Below are 21,191 nucleotides of genomic sequence, written 5' to 3' on the forward strand. Positions count from 1 at the left end.
TGAGGCTCGAACTCACGACCTTCAGATTATGAGACTGACGCGATGCCTAACTGCGCCAACGAGGCCCGTGGGCTAAAGGGGGCCCGAACAGAGAAAAAGTAGCTTCTAGGTCCCTGGTTTCAGGTGCGGCTCGAACAGGCCATCTCTAGCCAGGCAAGGGTGTCAGGATGGCCGAGCGGTCTAAGGCGCTGCGTTCAGGTCGCAGTCTCCCCTGGAGGCGTGGGTTCGAATCCCACTTCTGACAGACCTATCCTTTGGCTGCAGACAGAGACTTCAGTCTTCTGCTACGTTGGGCCAGCAGGGCGTTAACTTTGACAAAACGACGCATTAGGCAAATGCCAGTATTAATTGGGCAGGCGTTGAAGACAAGGATGAGTTTTTAGACACTTTTTGAAAAGGGTTAAAGCCTCCGCTGCTCGAATTGAGATAGGCAGGCCGATCCACCAGCTGGGAACAGTCCAGGAAAAGGTCCTTGAGAGTGATTTTGTGCCTCTTTGGGATGGCACCACGAGGCATCGTTCACTTGCAGAAAGCAAGCGTAGGTCTGCACCAGCGACTTTAGGTATATTGCTGCAGAGCCAGTGGTTATCTTGTAGGCAAACATCAGTACCTTGAATCTGATGCGAACAGCTATTGGTAGCCAGTGCAAAATTATGAAGAGAGGTGTGACGTGGGCTTTCTTTGGCTCGTTGAAGACCAGTCTCGCTGCTGCATCCTGGATCAGTTGCAGAGGCTTGATAGTTTGGCCGGAAGACCCGCCAAGGGAGCATAGCAGTAGTCCAGTCTGGAGAAAACAAAGAGCTTGGACAAGGAGTTGTGTGGCCTGCTCTGATCGGAAGGGTCTAATCTTCCGAACGTTGTACAAGGCAAATCTTCAGGACCGGGCCAGTGCAGCAATATGGCCTTTGAAACTTCACAAAACCTCAGGAGGATGTGGCCACGTGTTACATGCATATGAGAGGGATGCTATTGCTGCCCCGTGTGAGGCTCGAACTCACGACCTTCAGATTATGAGACTGACGCGCTGCCTAACTGCGCCAACGAGGCCCGTGGGCTAAAGGGGGCCCGAACAGAGAAAAAGTTGCTTCTAGGTCCCTGGTTTCAGGTGCGGCTAGAACAGGCCATCTCTAGCCAGGCAAGGGTGTCAGGATGGCCGAGCGGTCTAAGGCGCTGCGTTCAGGTCGCAGTCTCCCCTGGAGGCGTGGGTTCGAATCCCACTTCTGACAGACCTATCCTTTGGCTGCAGACAGAGACTTCAGTCTTCTGCTACGTTGGGCCAGCAGGGCGTTAACTTTGACAAAACGACGCATTAGGCAAATGCCAGTATTAATTGGGCAGGCGTTGAAGACAAGGATGAGTTTTTAGACACTTTTTGAAAAGGGTTAAAGCCTCCGCTGCTCGAATTGAGATAGGCAGGCCAATCCACCAGCTGGGAACAGTCCAGGAAAAGGTCCTTGAGAGTGATTTTGTGCCTCTTTGGGATGGCACCACGAGGCATCGTTCACTTGCAGAAAGCAAGCGTAGGTCTGCACCAGCGACTTTAGGTATATTGCTGCAGAGCCAGTGGTTATCTTGTAGGCAAACATCAGTACCTTGAATCTGATGCGAACAGCTATTGGTAGCCAGTGCAAAATTATGAAGAGAGGTGTGACGTGGGCTTTCTTTGGCTCGTTGAAGACCAGTCTCGCTGCTGCATCCTGGATCAGTTGCAGAGGCTTGATAGTTTGGCCGGAAGACCCGCCAAGGGAGCATAGCAGTAGTCCAGTCTGGAGAAAACAAAGAGCTTGGACAAGGAGTTGTGTGGCCTGCTCTGATCGGAAGGGTCTAATCTTCCGAACGTTGTACAAGGCAAATCTTCAGGACCGGGCCAGTGCAGCAATATGGCCTTTGAAACTTCACAAAACCTCAGGAGGACGTGGCCACGTGTTACATGCATATGAGAGGGATGCTATTGCTGCCTTCATGTAGCATTAGCCAGCATGCATGCAGAATTTTGACTTCACTGTAAATAAAAGGATTGCACGGGCCTACACGCAATGTCGCTGGATGAGATTCAGGGAATTTACCTGGAACCTCACAGTTTTCCACAAAGCATCATTTCACCTGCCCTGAAGAGGAGCTGTGGCCTTTTGCCCCCAGGAGACACAGGGAAACCCACACGAAAGGGGACAGAGAACCTCACTCTTTCTTTCTAAGCCACGGGTGTCAAACTCAGTCCCTGGAAGGCCGGAGACCTGCAGAGTTTAGATTCAAGCCTGATAGAACACACCTGATCCAACTAATCATGCCCTTCAGGCTCATTTGAAAACTACATGCCTTGTGTGTTTGAGAAGGGTTGGAACAACACTCTACAGGGCTCGGGCCCTAAAGGAATTTAGTTTGACACCCCTGGTCTAAGCTCTCTCAGTTATCAGAAAAAAAGAACCAGCCTGCCCCGTGTGAGGCTCGAACTCACGACCTTCAGATTATGAGACTGACGCGCTGCCTAACTGCGCCAACGAGGCCCGTGGGCTAAAGGGGGCCCGAACAGAGAAAAAGTAGCTTCTAGGTCCCTGGTTTCAGGTGCGGCTCGATCAGGCCATCTCTAGCCAGGCAAGGGTGTCAGGATGGCCGAGCGGTCTAAGGCGCTGCGTTCAGGTCGCAGTCTCCCCTGGAGGCGTGGGTTCGAATCCCACTTCTGACAGACCTATCCTTTGGCTGCAGACAGAGACTTCAGTCTTCTGCTACGTTGGGCCAGCAGGGCGTTAACTTTGACAAAACGACGCATTAGGCAAATGCCAGTATTAATTGGGCAGGCGTTGAAGACAAGGATGAGTTTTTAGACACTTTTTGAAAAGGGTTAAAGCCTCCGCTGCTCGAATTGAGATAGGCAGGCCGATCCACCAGCTGGGAACAGTCCAGGAAAAGGTCCTTGAGAGTGATTTTGTGCCTCTTTGGGATGGCACCACGAGGCATCGTTCACTTGCAGAAAGCAAGCGTAGGTCTGCACCGTGTTACATGCATATGAGAGGGATGCTATTGCTGCCTTCATGTAGCATTAGCCAGCATGCATGCAGAATTTTGACTTCACTGTAAATAAAAGGATTGCACGGGCCTACACGCAATGTCGCTGGATGAAATTCAGGGAATTTACCTGGAACCTCACAGTTTTCCACAAAGCATCATTTCACCTGCCCTAAAGAGGAGCTGTGGCCTTTTGCCCCCAGGAGACACAGGGAAACCCACACGAAAGGGGACAGAGAACCTCACTCTTTCTTTCTAAGCCACGGGTGTCAAACTCAGTCCCTGGAAGGCCGGAGACCTGCACAGTTTAGATTCAAGCCTGATAGAACACACCTGATCCAACTAATCATGCCCTTCAGGCTCATTTGAAAACTACATGCCTTGTGTGTTTGAGAAGGGTTGGAACAACACTCTACAGGGCTCGGGCCCTAAAGGAATTTAGTTTGACACCCCTGGTCTAAGCTCTCTCAGTTATCAGAAAAAAAGAACCAGCCTGCCCCGTGTGAGGCTCGAACTCACGACCTTCAGATTATGAGACTGACGCGCTGCCTAACTGCGCCAACGAGGCCCGTGGGCTAAAGGGGGCCCGAACAGAGAAAAAGTAGCTTCTAGGTCCCTGGTTTCAGGTGCGGCTCGAACAGGCCATCTCTAGCCAGGCAAGGGTGTCAGGATGGCCGAGCGGTCTAAGGCGCTGCGTTCAGGTCGCAGTCTCCCCTGGAGGCGTGGGTTCGAATCCCACTTCTGACAGACCTATCCTTTGGCTGCAGACAGAGACTTCAGTCTTCTGCTAGGTATATTGCTGCAGAGCCAGTGGTTATCTTGTAGGCAAACATCAGTACCTTGAATCTAATGCGAACAGCTATTGGTAGCCAGTGCAAAATTATGAAGAGAGGTGTGACGTGGGCTTTCTTTGGCTCGTTGAAGACCAGTCTCGCTGCTGCATCCTGGATCAGTTGCAGAGGCTTGATAGTACGTGCCGGAAGACCCGCCAAGGGAGCATAGCAGTAGTCCAGTCTGGAGAAAACAAAGAGCTTGGACAAGGAGTTGTGTGGCCTGCTCTGATCGGAAGGGTCTAATCTTCCGAACGTTGTACAAGGCAAATCTTCAGGACCGGGCCAGTGCAGCAATATGGCCTTTGAAACTTCACAAAACCTCAGGAGGACGTGGCCACGTGTTACATGCTTCTGACAGACCTATCCTTTGGCTGCAGACAGAGACTTCAGTCTTCTGCTACGTTGGGCCAGCAGGGCGTTAACTTTGACAAAACGACGCATTAGGCAAATGCCAGTATTAATTGGGCAGGCGTTGAAGACAAGGATGAGTTTTTAGACACTTTTTGAAAAGGGTTAAAGCCTCCGCTGCTCGAATTGAGATAGGCAGGCCGATCCACCAGCTGGGAACAGTCCAGGAAAAGGTCCTTGAGAGTGATTTTGTGCCTCTTTGGGATGGCACCACGAGGCATCGTTCACTTGCAGAAAGCAAGCGTAGGTCTGCACCAGCGACTTTAGGTATATTGCTGCAGAGCCAGTGGTTATCTTGTAGGCAAACATCAGTACCTTGAATCTGATGCGAACAGCTATTGGTAGCCAGTGCAAAATTATGAAGAGAGGTGTGACGTGGGCTTTCTTTGGCTCGTTGAAGACCAGTCTCGCTGCTGCATCCTGGATCAGTTGCAGAGGCTTGATAGTTTGGCCGGAAGACCCGCCAAGGGAGCATAGCAGTAGTCCAGTCTGGAGAAAACAAAGAGCTTGGACAAGGAGTTGTGTGGCCTGCTCTGATCGGAAGGGTCTAATCTTCCGAACGTTGTACAAGGCAAATCTTCAGGACCGGGCCAGTGCAGCAATATGGCCTTTGAAACTTCACAAAACCTCAGGAGGACGTGGCCACGTGTTACATGCATATGAGAGGGATGCTATTGCTGCCTTCATGTAGCATTAGCCAGCATGCATGCAGAATTTTGACTTCACTGTAAATAAAAGGATTGCACGGGCCTACACGCAATGTCGCTGGATGAGATTCAGGGAATTTACCTGGAACCTCACAGTTTTCCACAAAGCATCATTTCACCTGCCCTGAAGAGGAGCTGTGGCCTTTTGCCCCCAGGAGACACAGGGAAACCCACACGAAAGGGGACAGAGAACCTCACTCTTTCTTTCTAAGCCACGGGTGTCAAACTCAGTCCCTGGAAGGCCGGAGACCTGCAGAGTTTAGATTCAAGCCTGATAGAACACACCTGATCCAACTAATCATGCCCTTCAGGCTCATTTGAAAACTACATGCCTTGTGTGTTTGAGAAGGGTTGGAACAACACTCTACAGGGCTCGGGCCCTAAAGGAATTTAGTTTGACACCCCTGGTCTAAGCTCTCTCAGTTATCAGAAAAAAAGAACCAGCCTGCCCCGTGTGAGGCTTGAACTCACGACCTTCAGATTATGAGACTGACGCGCTGCCTAACTGCACCAACGAGGCCCGTGGGCTAAAGGGGGCCCGAACAGAGAAAAAGTAGCTTCTAGGTCCCTTGTTTCAGGTGCGGCTCGAACAGGCCATCTCTAGCCAGGCAAGGGTGTCAGGATGGCCGAGCGGTCTAAGGCGCTGCGTTCAGGTCGCAGTCTCCCCTGGAGGCGTGGGTTCGAATCCCACTTCTGACAGACCTATCCTTTGGCTGCAGACAGAGACTTCAGTCTTCTGCTACGTTGGGCCAGCAGGGCGTTAACTTTGACAAAACGACGCATTAGGCAAATGCCAGTATTAATTGGGCAGGCGTTGAAGACAAGGATGAGTTTTTAGACACTTTTTGAAAAGGGTTAAAGCCTCCGCTGCTCGAATTGAGATAGGCAGGCCGATCCACCAGCTGGGAACAGTCCAGGAAAAGGTCCTTGAGAGTGATTTTGTGCCTCTTTGGGATGGCACCACGAGGCATCGTTCACTTGCAGAAAGCAAGCGTAGGTCTGCACCGTGTTACATGCATATGAGAGGGATGCTATTGCTGCCTTCATGTAGCATTAGCCAGCATGCATGCAGAATTTTGACTTCACTGTAAATAAAAGGATTGCACGGGCCTACACGCAATGTCGCTGGATGAAATTCAGGGAATTTACCTGGAACCTCACAGTTTTCCACAAAGCATCATTTCACCTGCCCTAAAGAGGAGCTGTGGCCTTTTGCCCCCAGGAGACACAGGGAAACCCACACGAAAGGGGACAGAGAACCTCACTCTTTCTTTCTAAGCCACGGGTGTCAAACTCAGTCCCTGGAAGGCCGGAGACCTGCACAGTTTAGATTCAAGCCTGATAGAACACACCTGATCCAACTAATCATGCCCTTCAGGCTCATTTGAAAACTACATGCCTTGTGTGTTTGAGAAGGGTTGGAACAACACTCTACAGGGCTCGGGCCCTAAAGGAATTTAGTTTGACACCCCTGGTCTAAGCTCTCTCAGTTATCAGAAAAAAAGAACCAGCCTGCCCCGTGTGAGGCTCGAACTCACGACCTTCAGATTATGAGACTGACGCGCTGCCTAACTGCGCCAACGAGGCCCGTGGGCTAAAGGGGGCCCGAACAGAGAAAAAGTAGCTTCTAGGTCCCTGGTTTCAGGTGCGGCTCGAACAGGCCATCTCTAGCCAGGCAAGGGTGTCAGGATGGCCGAGCGGTCTAAGGCGCTGCGTTCAGGTCGCAGTCTCCCCTGGAGGCGTGGGTTCGAATCCCACTTCTGACAGACCTATCCTTTGGCTGCAGACAGAGACTTCAGTCTTCTGCTAGGTATATTGCTGCAGAGCCAGTGGTTATCTTGTAGGCAAACATCAGTACCTTGAATCTAATGCGAACAGCTATTGGTAGCCAGTGCAAAATTATGAAGAGAGGTGTGACGTGGGCTTTCTTTGGCTCGTTGAAGACCAGTCTCGCTGCTGCATCCTGGATCAGTTGCAGAGGCTTGATAGTACGTGCCGGAAGACCCGCCAAGGGAGCATAGCAGTAGTCCAGTCTGGAGAAAACAAAGAGCTTGGACAAGGAGTTGTGTGGCCTGCTCTGATCGGAAGGGTCTAATCTTCCGAACGTTGTACAAGGCAAATCTTCAGGACCGGGCCAGTGCAGCAATATGGCCTTTGAAACTTCACAAAACCTCAGGAGGACGTGGCCACGTGTTACATGCTTCTGACAGACCTATCCTTTGGCTGCAGACAGAGACTTCAGTCTTCTGCTACGTTGGGCCAGCAGGGCGTTAACTTTGACAAAACGACGCATTAGGCAAATGCCAGTATTAATTGGGCAGGCGTTGAAGACAAGGATGAGTTTTTAGACACTTTTTGAAAAGGGTTAAAGCCTCCGCTGCTCGAATTGAGATAGGCAGGCCGATCCACCAGCTGGGAACAGTCCAGGAAAAGGTCCTTGAGAGTGATTTTGTGCCTCTTTGGGATGGCACCACGAGGCATCGTTCACTTGCAGAAAGCAAGCGTAGGTCTGCACCAGCGACTTTAGGTATATTGCTGCAGAGCCAGTGGTTATCTTGTAGGCAAACATCAGTACCTTGAATCTGATGCGAACAGCTATTGGTAGCCAGTGCAAAATTATGAAGAGAGGTGTGACGTGGGCTTTCTTTGGCTCGTTGAAGACCAGTCTCGCTGCTGCATCCTGGATCAGTTGCAGAGGCTTGATAGTTTGGCCGGAAGACCCGCCAAGGGAGCATAGCAGTAGTCCAGTCTGGAGAAAACAAAGAGCTTGGACAAGGAGTTGTGTGGCCTGCTCTGATCGGAAGGGTCTAATCTTCCGAACGTTGTACAAGGCAAATCTTCAGGACCGGGCCAGTGCAGCAATATGGCCTTTGAAACTTCACAAAACCTCAGGAGGACGTGGCCACGTGTTACATGCATATGAGAGGGATGCTATTGCTGCCTTCATGTAGCATTAGCCAGCATGCATGCAGAATTTTGACTTCACTGTAAATAAAAGGATTGCACGGGCCTACACGCAATGTCGCTGGATGAGATTCAGGGAATTTACCTGGAACCTCACAGTTTTCCACAAAGCATCATTTCACCTGCCCTGAAGAGGAGCTGTGGCCTTTTGCCCCCAGGAGACACAGGGAAACCCACACGAAAGGGGACAGAGAACCTCACTCTTTCTTTCTAAGCCACGGGTGTCAAACTCAGTCCCTGGAAGGCCGGAGACCTGCAGAGTTTAGATTCAAGCCTGATAGAACACACCTGATCCAACTAATCATGCCCTTCAGGCTCATTTGAAAACTACATGCCTTGTGTGTTTGAGAAGGGTTGGAACAACACTCTACAGGGCTCGGGCCCTAAAGGAATTTAGTTTGACACCCCTGGTCTAAGCTCTCTCAGTTATCAGAAAAAAAGAACCAGCCTGCCCCGTGTGAGGCTTGAACTCACGACCTTCAGATTATGAGACTGACGCGCTGCCTAACTGCACCAACGAGGCCCGTGGGCTAAAGGGGGCCCGAACAGAGAAAAAGTAGCTTCTAGGTCCCTTGTTTCAGGTGCGGCTCGAACAGGCCATCTCTAGCCAGGCAAGGGTGTCAGGATGGCCGAGCGGTCTAAGGCGCTGCGTTCAGGTCGCAGTCTCCCCTGGAGGCGTGGGTTCGAATCCCACTTCTGACAGACCTATCCTTTGGCTGCAGACAGAGACTTCAGTCTTCTGCTACGTTGGGCCAGCAGGGCGTTAACTTTGACAAAACGACGCATTAGGCAAATGCCAGTATTAATTGGGCAGGCGTTGAAGACAAGGATGAGTTTTTAGACACTTTTTGAAAAGGGTTAAAGCCTCCGCTGCTCGAATTGAGATAGGCAGGCCGATCCACCAGCTGGGAACAGTCCAGGAAAAGGTCCTTGAGAGTGATTTTGTGCCTCTTTGGGATGGCACCACGAGGCATCGTTCACTTGCAGAAAGCAAGCGTAGGTCTGCACCGTGTTACATGCATATGAGAGGGATGCTATTGCTGCCTTCATGTAGCATTAGCCAGCATGCATGCAGAATTTTGACTTCACTGTAAATAAAAGGATTGCACGGGCCTACACGCAATGTCGCTGGATGAAATTCAGGGAATTTACCTGGAACCTCACAGTTTTCCACAAAGCATCATTTCACCTGCCCTAAAGAGGAGCTGTGGCCTTTTGCCCCCAGGAGACACAGGGAAACCCACACGAAAGGGACAGAGAACCTCACTCTTTCTTTCTAAGCCACGGGTGTCAAACTCAGTCCCTGGAAGGCCGGAGACCTGCACAGTTTAGATTCAAGCCTGATAGAACACACCTGATCCAACTAATCATGCCCTTCAGGCTCATTTGAAAACTACATGCCTTGTGTGTTTGAGAAGGGTTGGAACAACACTCTACAGGGCTCGGGCCCTAAAGGAATTTAGTTTGACACCCCTGGTCTAAGCTCTCTCAGTTATCAGAAAAAAAGAACCAGCCTGCCCCGTGTGAGGCTCGAACTCACGACCTTCAGATTATGAGACTGACGCGCTGCCTAACTGCGCCAACGAGGCCCGTGGGCTAAAGGGGGCCCGAACAGAGAAAAAGTAGCTTCTAGGTCCCTGGTTTCAGGTGCGGCTCGAACAGGCCATCTCTAGCCAGGCAAGGGTGTCAGGATGGCCGAGCGGTCTAAGGCGCTGCGTTCAGGTCGCAGTCTCCCCTGGAGGCGTGGGTTCGAATCCCACTTCTGACAGACCTATCCTTTGGCTGCAGACAGAGACTTCAGTCTTCTGCTAGGTATATTGCTGCAGAGCCAGTGGTTATCTTGTAGGCAAACATCAGTACCTTGAATCTAATGCGAACAGCTATTGGTAGCCAGTGCAAAATTATGAAGAGAGGTGTGACGTGGGCTTTCTTTGGCTCGTTGAAGACCAGTCTCGCTGCTGCATCCTGGATCAGTTGCAGAGGCTTGATAGTACGTGCCGGAAGACCCGCCAAGGGAGCATAGCAGTAGTCCAGTCTGGAGAAAACAAAGAGCTTGGACAAGGAGTTGTGTGGCCTGCTCTGATCGGAAGGGTCTAATCTTCCGAACGTTGTACAAGGCAAATCTTCAGGACCGGGCCAGTGCAGCAATATGGCCTTTGAAACTTCACAAAACCTCAGGAGGACGTGGCCACGTGTTACATGCTTCTGACAGACCTATCCTTTGGCTGCAGACAGAGACTTCAGTCTTCTGCTACGTTGGGCCAGCAGGGCGTTAACTTTGACAAAACGACGCATTAGGCAAATGCCAGTATTAATTGGGCAGGCGTTGAAGACAAGGATGAGTTTTTAGACACTTTTTGAAAAGGGTTAAAGCCTCCGCTGCTCGAATTGAGATAGGCAGGCCGATCCACCAGCTGGGAACAGTCCAGGAAAAGGTCCTTGAGAGTGATTTTGTGCCTCTTTGGGATGGCACCACGAGGCATCGTTCACTTGCAGAAAGCAAGCGTAGGTCTGCACCAGCGACTTTAGGTATATTGCTGCAGAGCCAGTGGTTATCTTGTAGGCAAACATCAGTACCTTGAATCTGATGCGAACAGCTATTGGTAGCCAGTGCAAAATTATGAAGAGAGGTGTGACGTGGGCTTTCTTTGGCTCGTTGAAGACCAGTCTCGCTGCTGCATCCTGGATCAGTTGCAGAGGCTTGATAGTACGTGCCGGAAGACCCGCCAAGGGAGCATAGCAGTAGTCCAGTCTGGAGAAAACAAAGAGCTTGGACAATGAGTTGTGTGGCCTGCTCTGATCGGAAGGGTCTAATCTTCCGAACGTTGTACAAGGCAAATCTTCAGGACCGGGCCAGTGCAGCAATATGGCCTTTGAAACTTCACAAAACCTCAGGAGGACGTGGCCACGTGTTACATGCATATGAGAGGGATGCTATTGCTGCCCCGTGTGAGGCTCGAACTCACGACCTTCAGATTATGAGACTGACGCGCTGCCTAACTGCGCCAACGAGGCCCGTGGGCTAAAGGGGGCCCGAACAGAGAAAAAGTTGCTTCTAGGTCCCTGGTTTCAGGTGGGGCTAGAACAGGCCATCTCTAGCCAGGCAAGGGTGTCAGGATGGCCGAGCGGTCTAAGGCGCTGCGTTCAGGTCGCAGTCTCCCCTGGAGGCGTGGGTTCGAATCCCACTTCTGACAGACCTATCCTTTGGCTGCAGACAGAGACTTCAGTCTTCTGCTACGTTGGGCCAGCAGGGCGTTAACTTTGACAAAACGACGCATTAGGCAAATGCCAGTATTAATTGGGCAGGCGTTGAAGACAAGGATGAGTTTTTAGACACTTTTTGAAAAGGGTTAAAGCCTCCGCTGCTCGAATTGAGATAGGCAGGCCGATCCACCAGCTGGGAACAGTCCAGGAAAAGGTCCTTGAGAGTGATTTTGTGCCTCTTTGGGATGGCACCACGAGGCATCGTTAACTTGCAGAAAGCAAGCGTAGGTCTGCACCGTGTTACATGCATATGAGAGGGATGCTATTGCTGCCTTCATGTAGCATTAGCCAGCATGCATGCAGAATTTTGACTTCACTGTAAATAAAAGGATTGCACGGGCCTACACGCAATGTCGCTGGATGAAATTCAGGGAATTTACCTGGAACCTCACAGTTTTCCACAAAGCATCATTTCACCTGCCCTGAAGAGGAGCTGTGGCCTTTTGCCCCCAGGAGACACAGGGAAACCCACACGAAAGGGGACAGAGAACCTCACTCTTTCTTTCTAAGCCACGGGTGTCAAACTCAGTCCCTGGAAGGCCGGAGACCTGCAGAGTTTAGATTCAAGCCTGATAGAACACACCTGATCCAACTAATCATGCCCTTCAGGCTCATTTGAAAACTACATGCCTTGTGTGTTTGAGAAGGGTTGGAACAACACTCTACAGGGCTCGGGCCCTAAAGGAATTTAGTTTGACACCCCTGGTCTAAGCTCTCTCAGTTATCAGAAAAAAAGAACCAGCCTGCCCCGTGTGAGGCTCGAACTCACGACCTTCAGATTATGAGACTGACGCGCTGCCTAACTGCGCCAACGAGGCCCGTGGGCTAAAGGGGGCCCGAACAGAGAAAAAGTAGCTTCTAGGTCCCTGGTTTCAGGTGCGGCTCGAACAGGCCATCTCTAGCCAGTCAAGGGTGTCAGGATGGCCGAGCGGTCTAAGGCGCTGCGTTCAGGTCGCAGTCTCCCCTGGAGGCGTGGGTTCGAATCCCACTTCTGACAGACCTATCCTTTGGCTGCAGACAGAGACTTCAGTCTTCTGCTACGTTGGGCCAGCAGGGCGTTAACTTTGACAAAACGACGCATTAGGCAAATGCCAGTATTAATTGGGCAGGCGTTGAAGACAAGGATGAGTTTTTAGACACTTTTTGAAAAGGGTTAAAGCCTCCGCTGCTCGAATTGAGATAGGCAGGCCGATCCACCAGCTGGGAAACAGTCCAGGAAAAGGTCCTTGAGAGTGATTTTGTGCCTCTTTGGGATGGCACCACGAGGCATCGTTCACTTGCAGAAAGCAAGCGTAGGTCTGCACCAGCGACTTTAGGTATATTGCTGCAGAGCCAGTGGTTATCTTGTAGGCAAACATCAGTACCTTGAATCTGATGCGAACAGCTATTGGTAGCCAGTGCAAAATTATGAAGAGAGGTGTGACGTGGGCTTTCTTTGGCTCGTTGAAGACCAGTCTCGCTGCTGCATCCTGGATCAGTTGCAGAGGCTTGATAGTTTGGCCGGAAGACCCGCCAAGGGAGCATAGCAGTAGTCCAGTCTGGAGAAAACAAAGAGCTTGGACAAGGAGTTGTGTGGCCTGCTCTGATCGGAAGGGTCTAATCTTCCGAACGTTGTACAAGGCAAATCTTCAGGACCGGGCCAGTGCAGCAATATGGCCTTTGAAACTTCACAAAACCTCAGGAGGACGTGGCCACGTGTTACATGCATATGAGAGGGATGCTATTGCTGCCTTCATGTAGCATTAGCCAGCATGCATGCAGAATTTTGACTTCACTGTAAATAAAAGGATTGCACGGGCCTACACGCAATGTCGCTGGATGAGATTCAGGGAATTTACCTGGAACCTCACAGTTTTCCACAAAGCATCATTTCACCTGCCCTGAAGAGGAGCTGTGGCCTTTTGCCCCCAGGAGACACAGGGAAACCCACACGAAAGGGGACAGAGAACCTCAATCTTTCTTTCTAAGCCACGGGTGTCAAACTCAGTCCCTGGAAGGCCGGAGACCTGCAGAGTTTAGATTCAAGCCTGATAGAACACACCTGATCCAACTAATCATGCCCTTCAGGCTCATTTGAAAACTACATGCCTTGTGTGTTTGAGAAGGGTTGGAACAACACTCTACAGGGCTCGGGCCCTAAAGGAATTTAGTTTGACACCCCTGGTCTAAGCTCTCTCAGTTATCAGAAAAAAAGAACCAGCCTGCCCCGTGTGAGGCTCGAACTCACGACCTTCAGATTATGAGACTGACGCGCTGCCTAACTGCGCCAACGAGGCCCGTGGGCTAAAGGGGGCCCGAACAGAGAAAAAGTTGCTTCTAGGTCCCTGGTTTCAGGTGCGGCTAGAACAGGCCATCTCTAGCCAGGCAAGGGTGTCAGGATGGCCGAGCGGTCTAAGGCGCTGCGTTCAGGTCGCAGTCTCCCCTGGAGGCGTGGGTTCGAATCCCACTTCTGACAGACCTATCCTTTGGCTGCAGACAGAGACTTCAGTCTTCTGCTACGTTGGGCCAGCAGGGCGTTAACTTTGACAAAACGACGCATTAGGCAAATGCCAGTATTAATTGGGCAGGCGTTGAAGACAAGGATGAGTTTTTAGACACTTTTTGAAAAGGGTTAAAGCCTCCGCTGCTCGAATTGAGATAGGCAGGCCGATCCACCAGCTGGGAACAGTCCAGGAAAAGGTCCTTGAGAGTGATTTTGTGCCTCTTTGGGATGGCACCACGAGGCATCGTTCAATTGCAGAAAGCAAGCGTAGGTCTGCACCAGCGACTTTAGGTATATTGCTGCAGAGCCAGTGGTTATCTTGTAGGCAAACATCAGTACCTTGAATCTGATGCGAACAGCTATTGGTAGCCAGTGCAAAATTATGAAGAGAGGTGTGACGTGGGCTTTCTTTGGCTCGTTGAAGACCAGTCTCGCTGCTGCATCCTGGATCAGTTGCAGAGGCTTGATAGTTTGGCCGGAAGACCCGCCAAGGGAGCATAGCAGTAGTCCAGTCTGGAGAAAACAAAGAGCTTGGACAAGGAGTTGTGTGGCCTGCTCTGATCGGAAGGGTCTAATCTTCCGAACGTTGTACAAGGCAAATCTTCAGGACCGGGCCAGTGCAGCAATATGGCCTTTGAAACTTCACAAAACCTCAGGAGGACGTGGCCACGTGTTACATGCATATGAGAGGGATGCTATTGCTGCCTTCATGTAGCATTAGCCAGCATGCATGCAGAATTTGACTTCACTGTAAATAAAAGGATTGCACAGGCCTACACGCAATGTCGCTGGATGAGATTCAGGGAATTTACCTGGAACCTCACAGTTTTCCACAAAGCATCATTTCACTGCCCTGAAGAGGAGCTGTGGCCTTTTGCCCCCAGGAGACACAGGGAAACCCACACGAAAGGGGACAGAGAACCTCACTCTTTCTTTCTAAGCCACGGGTGTCAAACTCAGTCCCTGGAAGGCCGGAGACCTGCAGAGTTTAGATTCAAGCCTGATAGAACACACCTGATCCAACTAATCATGCCCTTCAGGCTCATTTGAAAACTACATGCCTTGTGTGTTTGAGAAGGGTTGGAACAACACTCTACAGGGCTCGGGCCCTAAAGGAATTTAGTTTGACACCCCTGGTCTAAGCTCTCTCAGTTATCAGAAAAAAAGAACCAGCCTGCCCCGTGTGAGGCTCGAACTCACGACCTTCAGATTATGAGACTGACGCGCTGCCTAACTGCGCCAACGAGGCCCGTGGGCTAAAGGGGGCCCGAACAGAGAAAAAGTAGCTTCTAGGTCCCTGGTTTCAGGTGCGGCTCGATCAGGCCATCTCTAGCCAGGCAAGGGTGTCAGGATGGCCGAGCGGTCTAAGGCGCTGCGTTCAGGTCGCAGTCTCCCCTGGAGGCGTGGGTTCGAATCCCACTTCTGACAGACCTATCCTTTGGCTGCAGACAGAGACTTCAGTCTTCTGCTACGTTGGGCCAGCAGGGCGTTAACTTTGACAAAACGACGCATTAGGCAAATGCCAGTATTAATTGGGCAGGCGTTGAAGACAAGGATGAGTTTTTAGACACTTTTTGAAAAGGGTTAAAGCCTCCGCTGCTCGAATTGAGATAGGCAGGCCGATCCACCAGCTGGGAACAGTCCAGGAAAAGGTCCTTGAGAGTGATTTTGTGCCTCTTTGGGATGGCACCACGAGGCATCGTTCACTTGCAGAAAGCAAGCGTAGGTCTGCACCGTGTTACATGCATATGAGAGGGATGCTATTGCTGCCTTCATGTAGCATTAGCCAGCATGCATGCAGAATTTTGACTTCACTGTAAATAAAAGGATTGCACGGGCCTACACGCAATGTCGCTGGATGAAATTCAGGGAATTACCTGGAACCTCACAGTTTTCCACAAAGCATCATTTCACCTGCCCTGAAGAGGGAGCTGTGGCCTTTTGCCCCCAGGAGACACAGGGAAACCCACACGAAAGGGGACAGAGAACCTCACTCTTTCTTTCTAAGCCACGGGTGTCAAACTCAGTCCCTGGAAGGCCGGAGACCTGCAGAGTTTAGATTCAAGCCTGATAGAACACACCTGATCCAACTAATCATGCCCTTCAGGCTCATTTGAAAACTACATGCCTTGTGTGTTTGAGAAGGGTTGGAACAACACTCTACAGGGCTCGGGCCCTAAAGGAATTTAGTTTGACACCCCTGGTCTAAGCTCTCTCAGTTATCAGAAAAAAAGAACCAGCCTGCCCCGTGTGAGGCTCGAACTCACGACCTTCAGATTATGAGACTGACGCGCTGCCTAACTGCGCCAACGAGGCCCGTGGGCTAAAGGGGGCCCGAACAGAGAAAAAGTAGCTTCTAGGTCCCTGGTTTCAGGTGCGGCTCGAACAGGCCATCTCTAGCCAGGCAAGGGTGTCAGGATGGCCGAGCGGTCTAAGGCGCTGCGTTCAGGTCGCAGTCTCCCCTGGAGGCGTGGGTTCGAATCCCACTTCTGACAGACCTATCCTTTGGCTGCAGACAGAGACTTCAGTCTTCTGCTAGGTATATTGCTGCAGAGCCAGTGGTTATCTTGTAGGCAAACATCAGTACCTTGAATCTGATGCGAACAGCTATTGTAGCCAGTGCAAAATTATGAAGAGAGGTGTGACGTGGGCTTTCTTTGGCTCGTTGAAGACCAGTCTCGCTGCTGCATCCTGGATCAGTTGCAGAGGCTTGATAGTTTGGCCGGAAGACCCGCCAAGGGAGCATAGCAGTAGTCCAGTCTGGAGAAAACAAAGAGCTTGGACAAGGAGTTGTGTGGCCTGCTCTGATCGGAAGGGTCTAATCTTCCGAACGTTGTACAAGGCAAATCTTCAGGACCGGGCCAGTGCAGCAATATGGCCTTTGAAACTTCACAAAACCTCAGGAGGACGTGGCCACGTGTTACATGCATATGAGAGGGATGCTATTGCTGCCTTCATGTAGCATTAGCCAGCATGCATGCAGAATTTTGACTTCACTGTAAATAAAAGGATTGCACGGGCCTACACGCAATGTCGCTGGATGAGATTCAGGGAATTTACCTGGAACCTCACAGTTTTCCACAAAGCATCATTTCACCTGCCCTGAAGAGGAGCTGTGGCCTTTTGCCCCCAGGAGACACAGGGAAACCCACACGAAAGGGGACAGAGAACCTCAATCTTTCTTTCTAAGCCACGGGTGTCAAACTCAGTCCCTGGAAGGCCGGAGACCTGCAGAGTTTAGATTCAAGCCTGATAGAACACACCTGATCCAACTAATCATGCCCTTCAGGCTCATTTGAAAACTACATGCCTTGTGTGTTTGAGAAGGGTTGGAACAACACTCTACAGGGCTCGGGCCCTAAAGGAATTTAGTTTGACACCCCTGGTCTAAGCTCTCTCAGTTATCAGAAAAAAAGAACCAGCCTGCCCCGTGTGAGGCTCGAACTCACGACCTTCAGATTATGAGACTGACGCGCTGCCTAACTGCGCCAACGAGGCCCGTGGGCTAAAGGGGGCCCGAACAGAGAAAAAGTAGCTTCTAGGTCCCTGGTTTCAGGTGCGGCTCGAACAGGCCATCTCTAGCCAGGCAAGGGTGTCAGGATGGCCGAGCGGTCTAAGGCGCTGCGTTCAGGTCGCAGTCTCCCCTGGAGGCGTGGGTTCGAATCCCACTTCTGACAGACCTATCCTTTGGCTGCAGACAGAGACTTCAGTCTTCTGCTACGTTGGGCCAGCAGGGCGTTAACTTTGACAAAACGACGCATTAGGCAAATGCCAGTATTAATTGGGCAGGCGTTGAAGACAAGGATGAGTTTTTAGACACTTTTTGAAAAGGGTTAAAGCCTCCGCTGCTCGAATTGAGATAGGCAGGCCGATCCACCAGCTGGGAACAGTCCAGGAAAAGGTCCTTGAGAGTGATTTTGTGCCTCTTTGGGATGGCACCACGAGGCATCGTTCACTTGCAGAAAGCAAGCGTAGGTCTGCACCAGCGACTTTAGGTATATTGCTGCAGAGCCAGTGGTTATCTTGTAGGCAAACATCAGTACCTTGAATCTGATGCGAACAGCTATTGGTAGCCAGTGCAAAATTATGAAGAGAGGTGTGACGTGGGCTTTCTTTGGCTCGTTGAAGACCAGTCTCGCTGCTGCATCCTGGATCAGTTGCAGAGGCTTGATAGTTTGGCCGGAAGACCCGCCAAGGGAGCATAGCAGTAGTCCAGTCTGGAGAAAACAAAGAGCTTGGACAAGGAGTTGTGTGGCCTGCTCTGATCGGAAGGGTCTAATCTTCCGAACGTTGTACAAGGCAAATCTTCAGGACCGGGCCAGTGCAGCAATATGGCCTTTGAAACTTCACAAAACCTCAGGAGGACGTGGCCACGTGTTACATGCATATGAGAGGGATGCTATTGCTGCCTTCATGTAGCATTAGCCAGCATGCATGCAGAATTTTGACTTCACTGTAAATAAAAGGATTGCACGGGCCTACACGCAATGTCGCTGGATGAGATTCAGGGAATTTACCTGGAACCTCACAGTTTTCCACAAAGCATCATTTCACCTGCCCTGAAGAGGAGCTGTGGCCTTTTGCCCCCAGGAGACACAGGGAAACCCACACGAAAGGGGACAGAGAACCTCACTCTTTCTTTCTAAGCCACGGGTGTCAAACTCAGTCCCTGGAAGGCCGGAGACCTGCAGAGTTTAGATTCAAGCCTGATAGAACACACCTGATCCAACTAATCATGCCCTTCAGGCTCATTTGAAAACTACATGCCTTGTGTGTTTGAGAAGGGTTGGAACAACACTCTACAGGGCTCGGGCCCTAAAGGAATTTAGTTTGACACCCCTGGTCTAAGCTCTCTCAGTTATCAGAAAAAAAGAACCAGCCTGCCCCGTGTGAGGCTCGAACTCACGACCTTCAGATTATGAGACTGACGCGCTGCCTAACTGCGCCAACGAGGCCCGTGGGCTAAAGGGGGCCCGAACAGAGAAAAAGTAGCTTCTAGGTCCCTGGTTTCAGGTGCGGCTCGAACAGGCCATCTCTAGCCAGGCAAGGGTGTCAGGATGGCCGAGCGGTCTAAGGCGCTGCGTTCAGGTCGCAGTCTCCCCTGGAGGCGTGGGTTCGAATCCCACTTCTGACAGACCTATCCTTTGGCTGCAGACAGAGACTTCAGTCTTCTGCTACGTTGGGCCAGCAGGGCGTTAACTTTGACAAAACGACGCATTAGGCAAATGCCAGTATTAATTGGGCAGGCGTTGAAGACAAGGATGAGTTTTTAGACACTTTTTGAAAAGGGTTAAAGCCTCCGCTGCTCGAATTGAGATAGGCAGGCCGATCCACCAGCTGGGAACAGTCCAGGAAAAGGTCCTTGAGAGTGATTTTGTGCCTCTTTGGGATGGCACCACGAGGCATCGTTCACTTGCAGAAAGCAAGCGTAGGTCTGCACCAGCGACTTTAGGTATATTGCTGCAGAGCCAGTGTGGAATCTTGTAGGCAAACATCAGTACCTGAATCTGATGAAACAGCTATTGGTAGCCAGTGCAAAGAATTATGAAGAGGAGCTTGTCTTTGCCTCGGAGCTCAGACCAGTCTCGCTGCTGCCTCCTCTTTCTTGCAGCAGGGCTTGATAGTGCCGGAAGCCGGAGACCCGCCAAGGGAGCATAGCAGTAGTCCAGTCTGAGAAAACAAAGAGGCTTGGACAAGCCTTGTGTGGTTGGAAGGGTTGGCAAATCTAATCTTCCGAAGGTTGTACAAGGCAAATCTTCAGGATCAGGCCAGTGCAGCAATATGGCCTTTGAACTCACAAAACCTCAGGAGGACTGACGCGTGTAACTGCAACGAGGGGTGCTATTGCTGCCTTCATGTAGCATTAGCCAGCATTCATGCGGCTGAACAGCATTTACTTCAACTGTAAATGCCGAGCGCACGGGCCTACACGCAATGTCGCTGGATGGGTTCGAATTACACTCTGAACCTCACAGTTTTCCACAAAGCATCATTTCTGCTGAATTGCTGAGAAGCAGTGGAGCTTGTGGCCTCAGTTTGAAAGGAACACAGGAACCCACACAAAAGGGAAGAGAACCTCATCTTTCTTTTGCCACGTGGAAGACCAGTCCCTGGAAGGCCGGAGACCTGCAGAGTTGATATTCAGCCTGATAGACCCACAACTGAGCATACAATATCCAGTCTGGAGAAACAAAACTACATGCCTTGTGTGTTTGAGAAGGGTGGAACAACACTCTACAGGGCTCGGGCCCTAAAGGAATTTAGTTTGACACCCCTGGTCTAAGCTCTCTCAGTTATCAGAAAAAAAGAACCAGCCTGCCCCGTGTGAGGCTCGAACTCACGACCTTCAGATTATGAGACTGACGCGCTGCCTAACTGCGCCAACGAGGCCCGTGGGCTAAAGGGGGCCCGAACAGAGAAAAAGTAGCTTCTAGGTCCCTGGTTTCAGGTGCGGCTCGAACAGGCCATCTCTAGCCAGGCAAGGGTGTCAGGATGGCCGAGCGGTCTAAGGCGCTGCGTTCAGGTCGCAGTCTCCCCTGGAGGCGTGGGTTCGAATCCCACTTCTGACAGACCTATCCTTTGGCTGCAGACAGAGACTTCAGTCTTCTGCTACGTTGGGCCAGCAGGGCGTTAACTTTGACAAAACGACGCATTAGGCAAATGCCAGTATTAATTGGGCAGGCGTTGAAGACAAGGATGAGTTTTTAGACACTTTTTGAAAAGGGTTAAAGCCTCCGCTGCTCGAATTGAGATAGGCAGGCCGATCCACCAGCTGGGAACAGTCCAGGAAAAGGTCCTTGAGAGTGATTTTGTGCCTCTTTGGGATGGCACCACGAGGCATCGTTCACTTGCAGAAAGCAAGCGTAGGTCTGCACCAGCGACTTTAGGTATATTGCTGCAGAGCCAGTGGTTATCTTGTAGGCAAACATCAGTACCTTGAATCTGATGCGAACAGCTATTGGTAGCCAGTGCAAAATTATGAAGAGAGGTGTGACGTGGGCTTTCTTTGGCTCGTTGAAGACCAGTCTCGCTGCTGCATCCTGGATCAGTTGCAGAGGCTTGATAGTTGGCCGGAAGACCCGCCAAGGGAGCATAGCAGTAGTCCAGTCTGGAGAAAACAAAGAGCTTGGACAAGGAGTTGTGTGGCCTGCTCTGATCGGAAGGGTCTAATCTTCCGAACGTTGTACAAGGCAAATCTTCAGGACCGGGCCAGTGCAGCAATATGGCCTTTGAAACTTCACAAAACCTCAGGAGGACGTGGCCACGTGTTACATGCATATGAGAGGGATGCTATTGCTGCCTTCATGTAGCATTAGCCAGCATGCATGCAGAATTTTGACTTCACTGTAAATAAAAGGATTGCACGGGCCTACACGCAATGTCGCTGGATGAGATTCAGGGAATTTACCTGGAACCTCACAGTTTTCCACAAAGCATCATTTCACCTGCCCTGAAGAGGAGCTGTGGCCTTTTGCCCCCAGGAGACACAGGGAAACCCACACGAAAGGGGACAGAGAACCTCACTCTTTC

General features: G+C 51.0%; 29 non-coding genes across 29 annotated transcripts; 16 read left to right on the plus strand and 13 right to left on the minus strand.

The window, feature by feature from the left end:
* The first annotated feature begins 161 nt into the window (after positions 1–161).
* On the plus strand, positions 162–244 carry trnal-cag (transfer RNA leucine (anticodon CAG)). Its single transcript has one exon. It is a non-coding gene; the product is annotated as a tRNA-Leu (tRNA).
* A 729-nt stretch (positions 245–973) lies between these two features.
* trnam-cau (transfer RNA methionine (anticodon CAU)) lies at positions 974–1,047 on the minus strand. Its single transcript has one exon. It is a non-coding gene; the product is annotated as a tRNA-Met (tRNA).
* Positions 1,048–1,143: 96 nt separating this feature from the next.
* trnal-cag (transfer RNA leucine (anticodon CAG)) lies at positions 1,144–1,226 on the plus strand. The gene has a single exon. It is a non-coding gene; the product is annotated as a tRNA-Leu (tRNA).
* Positions 1,227–2,430: 1,204 nt separating this feature from the next.
* On the minus strand, positions 2,431–2,504 carry trnam-cau (transfer RNA methionine (anticodon CAU)). The gene has a single exon. It is a non-coding gene; the product is annotated as a tRNA-Met (tRNA).
* A 96-nt stretch (positions 2,505–2,600) lies between these two features.
* trnal-cag (transfer RNA leucine (anticodon CAG)) lies at positions 2,601–2,683 on the plus strand. The gene has a single exon. It is a non-coding gene; the product is annotated as a tRNA-Leu (tRNA).
* An 814-nt stretch (positions 2,684–3,497) lies between these two features.
* On the minus strand, positions 3,498–3,571 carry trnam-cau (transfer RNA methionine (anticodon CAU)). The gene has a single exon. It is a non-coding gene; the product is annotated as a tRNA-Met (tRNA).
* A 96-nt stretch (positions 3,572–3,667) lies between these two features.
* trnal-cag (transfer RNA leucine (anticodon CAG)) lies at positions 3,668–3,750 on the plus strand. The gene has a single exon. It is a non-coding gene; the product is annotated as a tRNA-Leu (tRNA).
* A 1,817-nt stretch (positions 3,751–5,567) lies between these two features.
* Positions 5,568–5,650, plus strand: trnal-cag (transfer RNA leucine (anticodon CAG)). The gene has a single exon. It is a non-coding gene; the product is annotated as a tRNA-Leu (tRNA).
* Positions 5,651–6,464: 814 nt separating this feature from the next.
* trnam-cau (transfer RNA methionine (anticodon CAU)) lies at positions 6,465–6,538 on the minus strand. The gene has a single exon. It is a non-coding gene; the product is annotated as a tRNA-Met (tRNA).
* Positions 6,539–6,634: 96 nt separating this feature from the next.
* trnal-cag (transfer RNA leucine (anticodon CAG)) lies at positions 6,635–6,717 on the plus strand. The gene has a single exon. It is a non-coding gene; the product is annotated as a tRNA-Leu (tRNA).
* Positions 6,718–8,534: 1,817 nt separating this feature from the next.
* trnal-cag (transfer RNA leucine (anticodon CAG)) lies at positions 8,535–8,617 on the plus strand. Its single transcript has one exon. It is a non-coding gene; the product is annotated as a tRNA-Leu (tRNA).
* An 813-nt stretch (positions 8,618–9,430) lies between these two features.
* trnam-cau (transfer RNA methionine (anticodon CAU)) lies at positions 9,431–9,504 on the minus strand. The gene has a single exon. It is a non-coding gene; the product is annotated as a tRNA-Met (tRNA).
* Positions 9,505–9,600: 96 nt separating this feature from the next.
* trnal-cag (transfer RNA leucine (anticodon CAG)) lies at positions 9,601–9,683 on the plus strand. Its single transcript has one exon. It is a non-coding gene; the product is annotated as a tRNA-Leu (tRNA).
* A 1,173-nt stretch (positions 9,684–10,856) lies between these two features.
* Positions 10,857–10,930, minus strand: trnam-cau (transfer RNA methionine (anticodon CAU)). Its single transcript has one exon. It is a non-coding gene; the product is annotated as a tRNA-Met (tRNA).
* A 96-nt stretch (positions 10,931–11,026) lies between these two features.
* On the plus strand, positions 11,027–11,109 carry trnal-cag (transfer RNA leucine (anticodon CAG)). Its single transcript has one exon. It is a non-coding gene; the product is annotated as a tRNA-Leu (tRNA).
* An 814-nt stretch (positions 11,110–11,923) lies between these two features.
* Positions 11,924–11,997, minus strand: trnam-cau (transfer RNA methionine (anticodon CAU)). The gene has a single exon. It is a non-coding gene; the product is annotated as a tRNA-Met (tRNA).
* A 96-nt stretch (positions 11,998–12,093) lies between these two features.
* On the plus strand, positions 12,094–12,176 carry trnal-cag (transfer RNA leucine (anticodon CAG)). Its single transcript has one exon. It is a non-coding gene; the product is annotated as a tRNA-Leu (tRNA).
* A 1,205-nt stretch (positions 12,177–13,381) lies between these two features.
* Positions 13,382–13,455, minus strand: trnam-cau (transfer RNA methionine (anticodon CAU)). Its single transcript has one exon. It is a non-coding gene; the product is annotated as a tRNA-Met (tRNA).
* A 96-nt stretch (positions 13,456–13,551) lies between these two features.
* On the plus strand, positions 13,552–13,634 carry trnal-cag (transfer RNA leucine (anticodon CAG)). Its single transcript has one exon. It is a non-coding gene; the product is annotated as a tRNA-Leu (tRNA).
* A 1,202-nt stretch (positions 13,635–14,836) lies between these two features.
* Positions 14,837–14,910, minus strand: trnam-cau (transfer RNA methionine (anticodon CAU)). Its single transcript has one exon. It is a non-coding gene; the product is annotated as a tRNA-Met (tRNA).
* A 96-nt stretch (positions 14,911–15,006) lies between these two features.
* trnal-cag (transfer RNA leucine (anticodon CAG)) lies at positions 15,007–15,089 on the plus strand. The gene has a single exon. It is a non-coding gene; the product is annotated as a tRNA-Leu (tRNA).
* Positions 15,090–15,903: 814 nt separating this feature from the next.
* trnam-cau (transfer RNA methionine (anticodon CAU)) lies at positions 15,904–15,977 on the minus strand. Its single transcript has one exon. It is a non-coding gene; the product is annotated as a tRNA-Met (tRNA).
* Positions 15,978–16,073: 96 nt separating this feature from the next.
* On the plus strand, positions 16,074–16,156 carry trnal-cag (transfer RNA leucine (anticodon CAG)). Its single transcript has one exon. It is a non-coding gene; the product is annotated as a tRNA-Leu (tRNA).
* A 929-nt stretch (positions 16,157–17,085) lies between these two features.
* On the minus strand, positions 17,086–17,159 carry trnam-cau (transfer RNA methionine (anticodon CAU)). Its single transcript has one exon. It is a non-coding gene; the product is annotated as a tRNA-Met (tRNA).
* A 96-nt stretch (positions 17,160–17,255) lies between these two features.
* Positions 17,256–17,338, plus strand: trnal-cag (transfer RNA leucine (anticodon CAG)). Its single transcript has one exon. It is a non-coding gene; the product is annotated as a tRNA-Leu (tRNA).
* A 1,204-nt stretch (positions 17,339–18,542) lies between these two features.
* trnam-cau (transfer RNA methionine (anticodon CAU)) lies at positions 18,543–18,616 on the minus strand. The gene has a single exon. It is a non-coding gene; the product is annotated as a tRNA-Met (tRNA).
* A 96-nt stretch (positions 18,617–18,712) lies between these two features.
* Positions 18,713–18,795, plus strand: trnal-cag (transfer RNA leucine (anticodon CAG)). The gene has a single exon. It is a non-coding gene; the product is annotated as a tRNA-Leu (tRNA).
* A 1,182-nt stretch (positions 18,796–19,977) lies between these two features.
* On the minus strand, positions 19,978–20,051 carry trnam-cau (transfer RNA methionine (anticodon CAU)). The gene has a single exon. It is a non-coding gene; the product is annotated as a tRNA-Met (tRNA).
* A 96-nt stretch (positions 20,052–20,147) lies between these two features.
* Positions 20,148–20,230, plus strand: trnal-cag (transfer RNA leucine (anticodon CAG)). The gene has a single exon. It is a non-coding gene; the product is annotated as a tRNA-Leu (tRNA).
* Positions 20,231–21,191: the final 961 nt, after the last annotated feature.

Source organism: Carassius auratus, unplaced genomic scaffold (genome assembly GCF_003368295.1).
Source record: "Carassius auratus strain Wakin unplaced genomic scaffold, ASM336829v1 scaf_tig00021499, whole genome shotgun sequence".
Taxonomy (NCBI): Eukaryota; Metazoa; Chordata; class Actinopteri; order Cypriniformes; family Cyprinidae; genus Carassius; species Carassius auratus.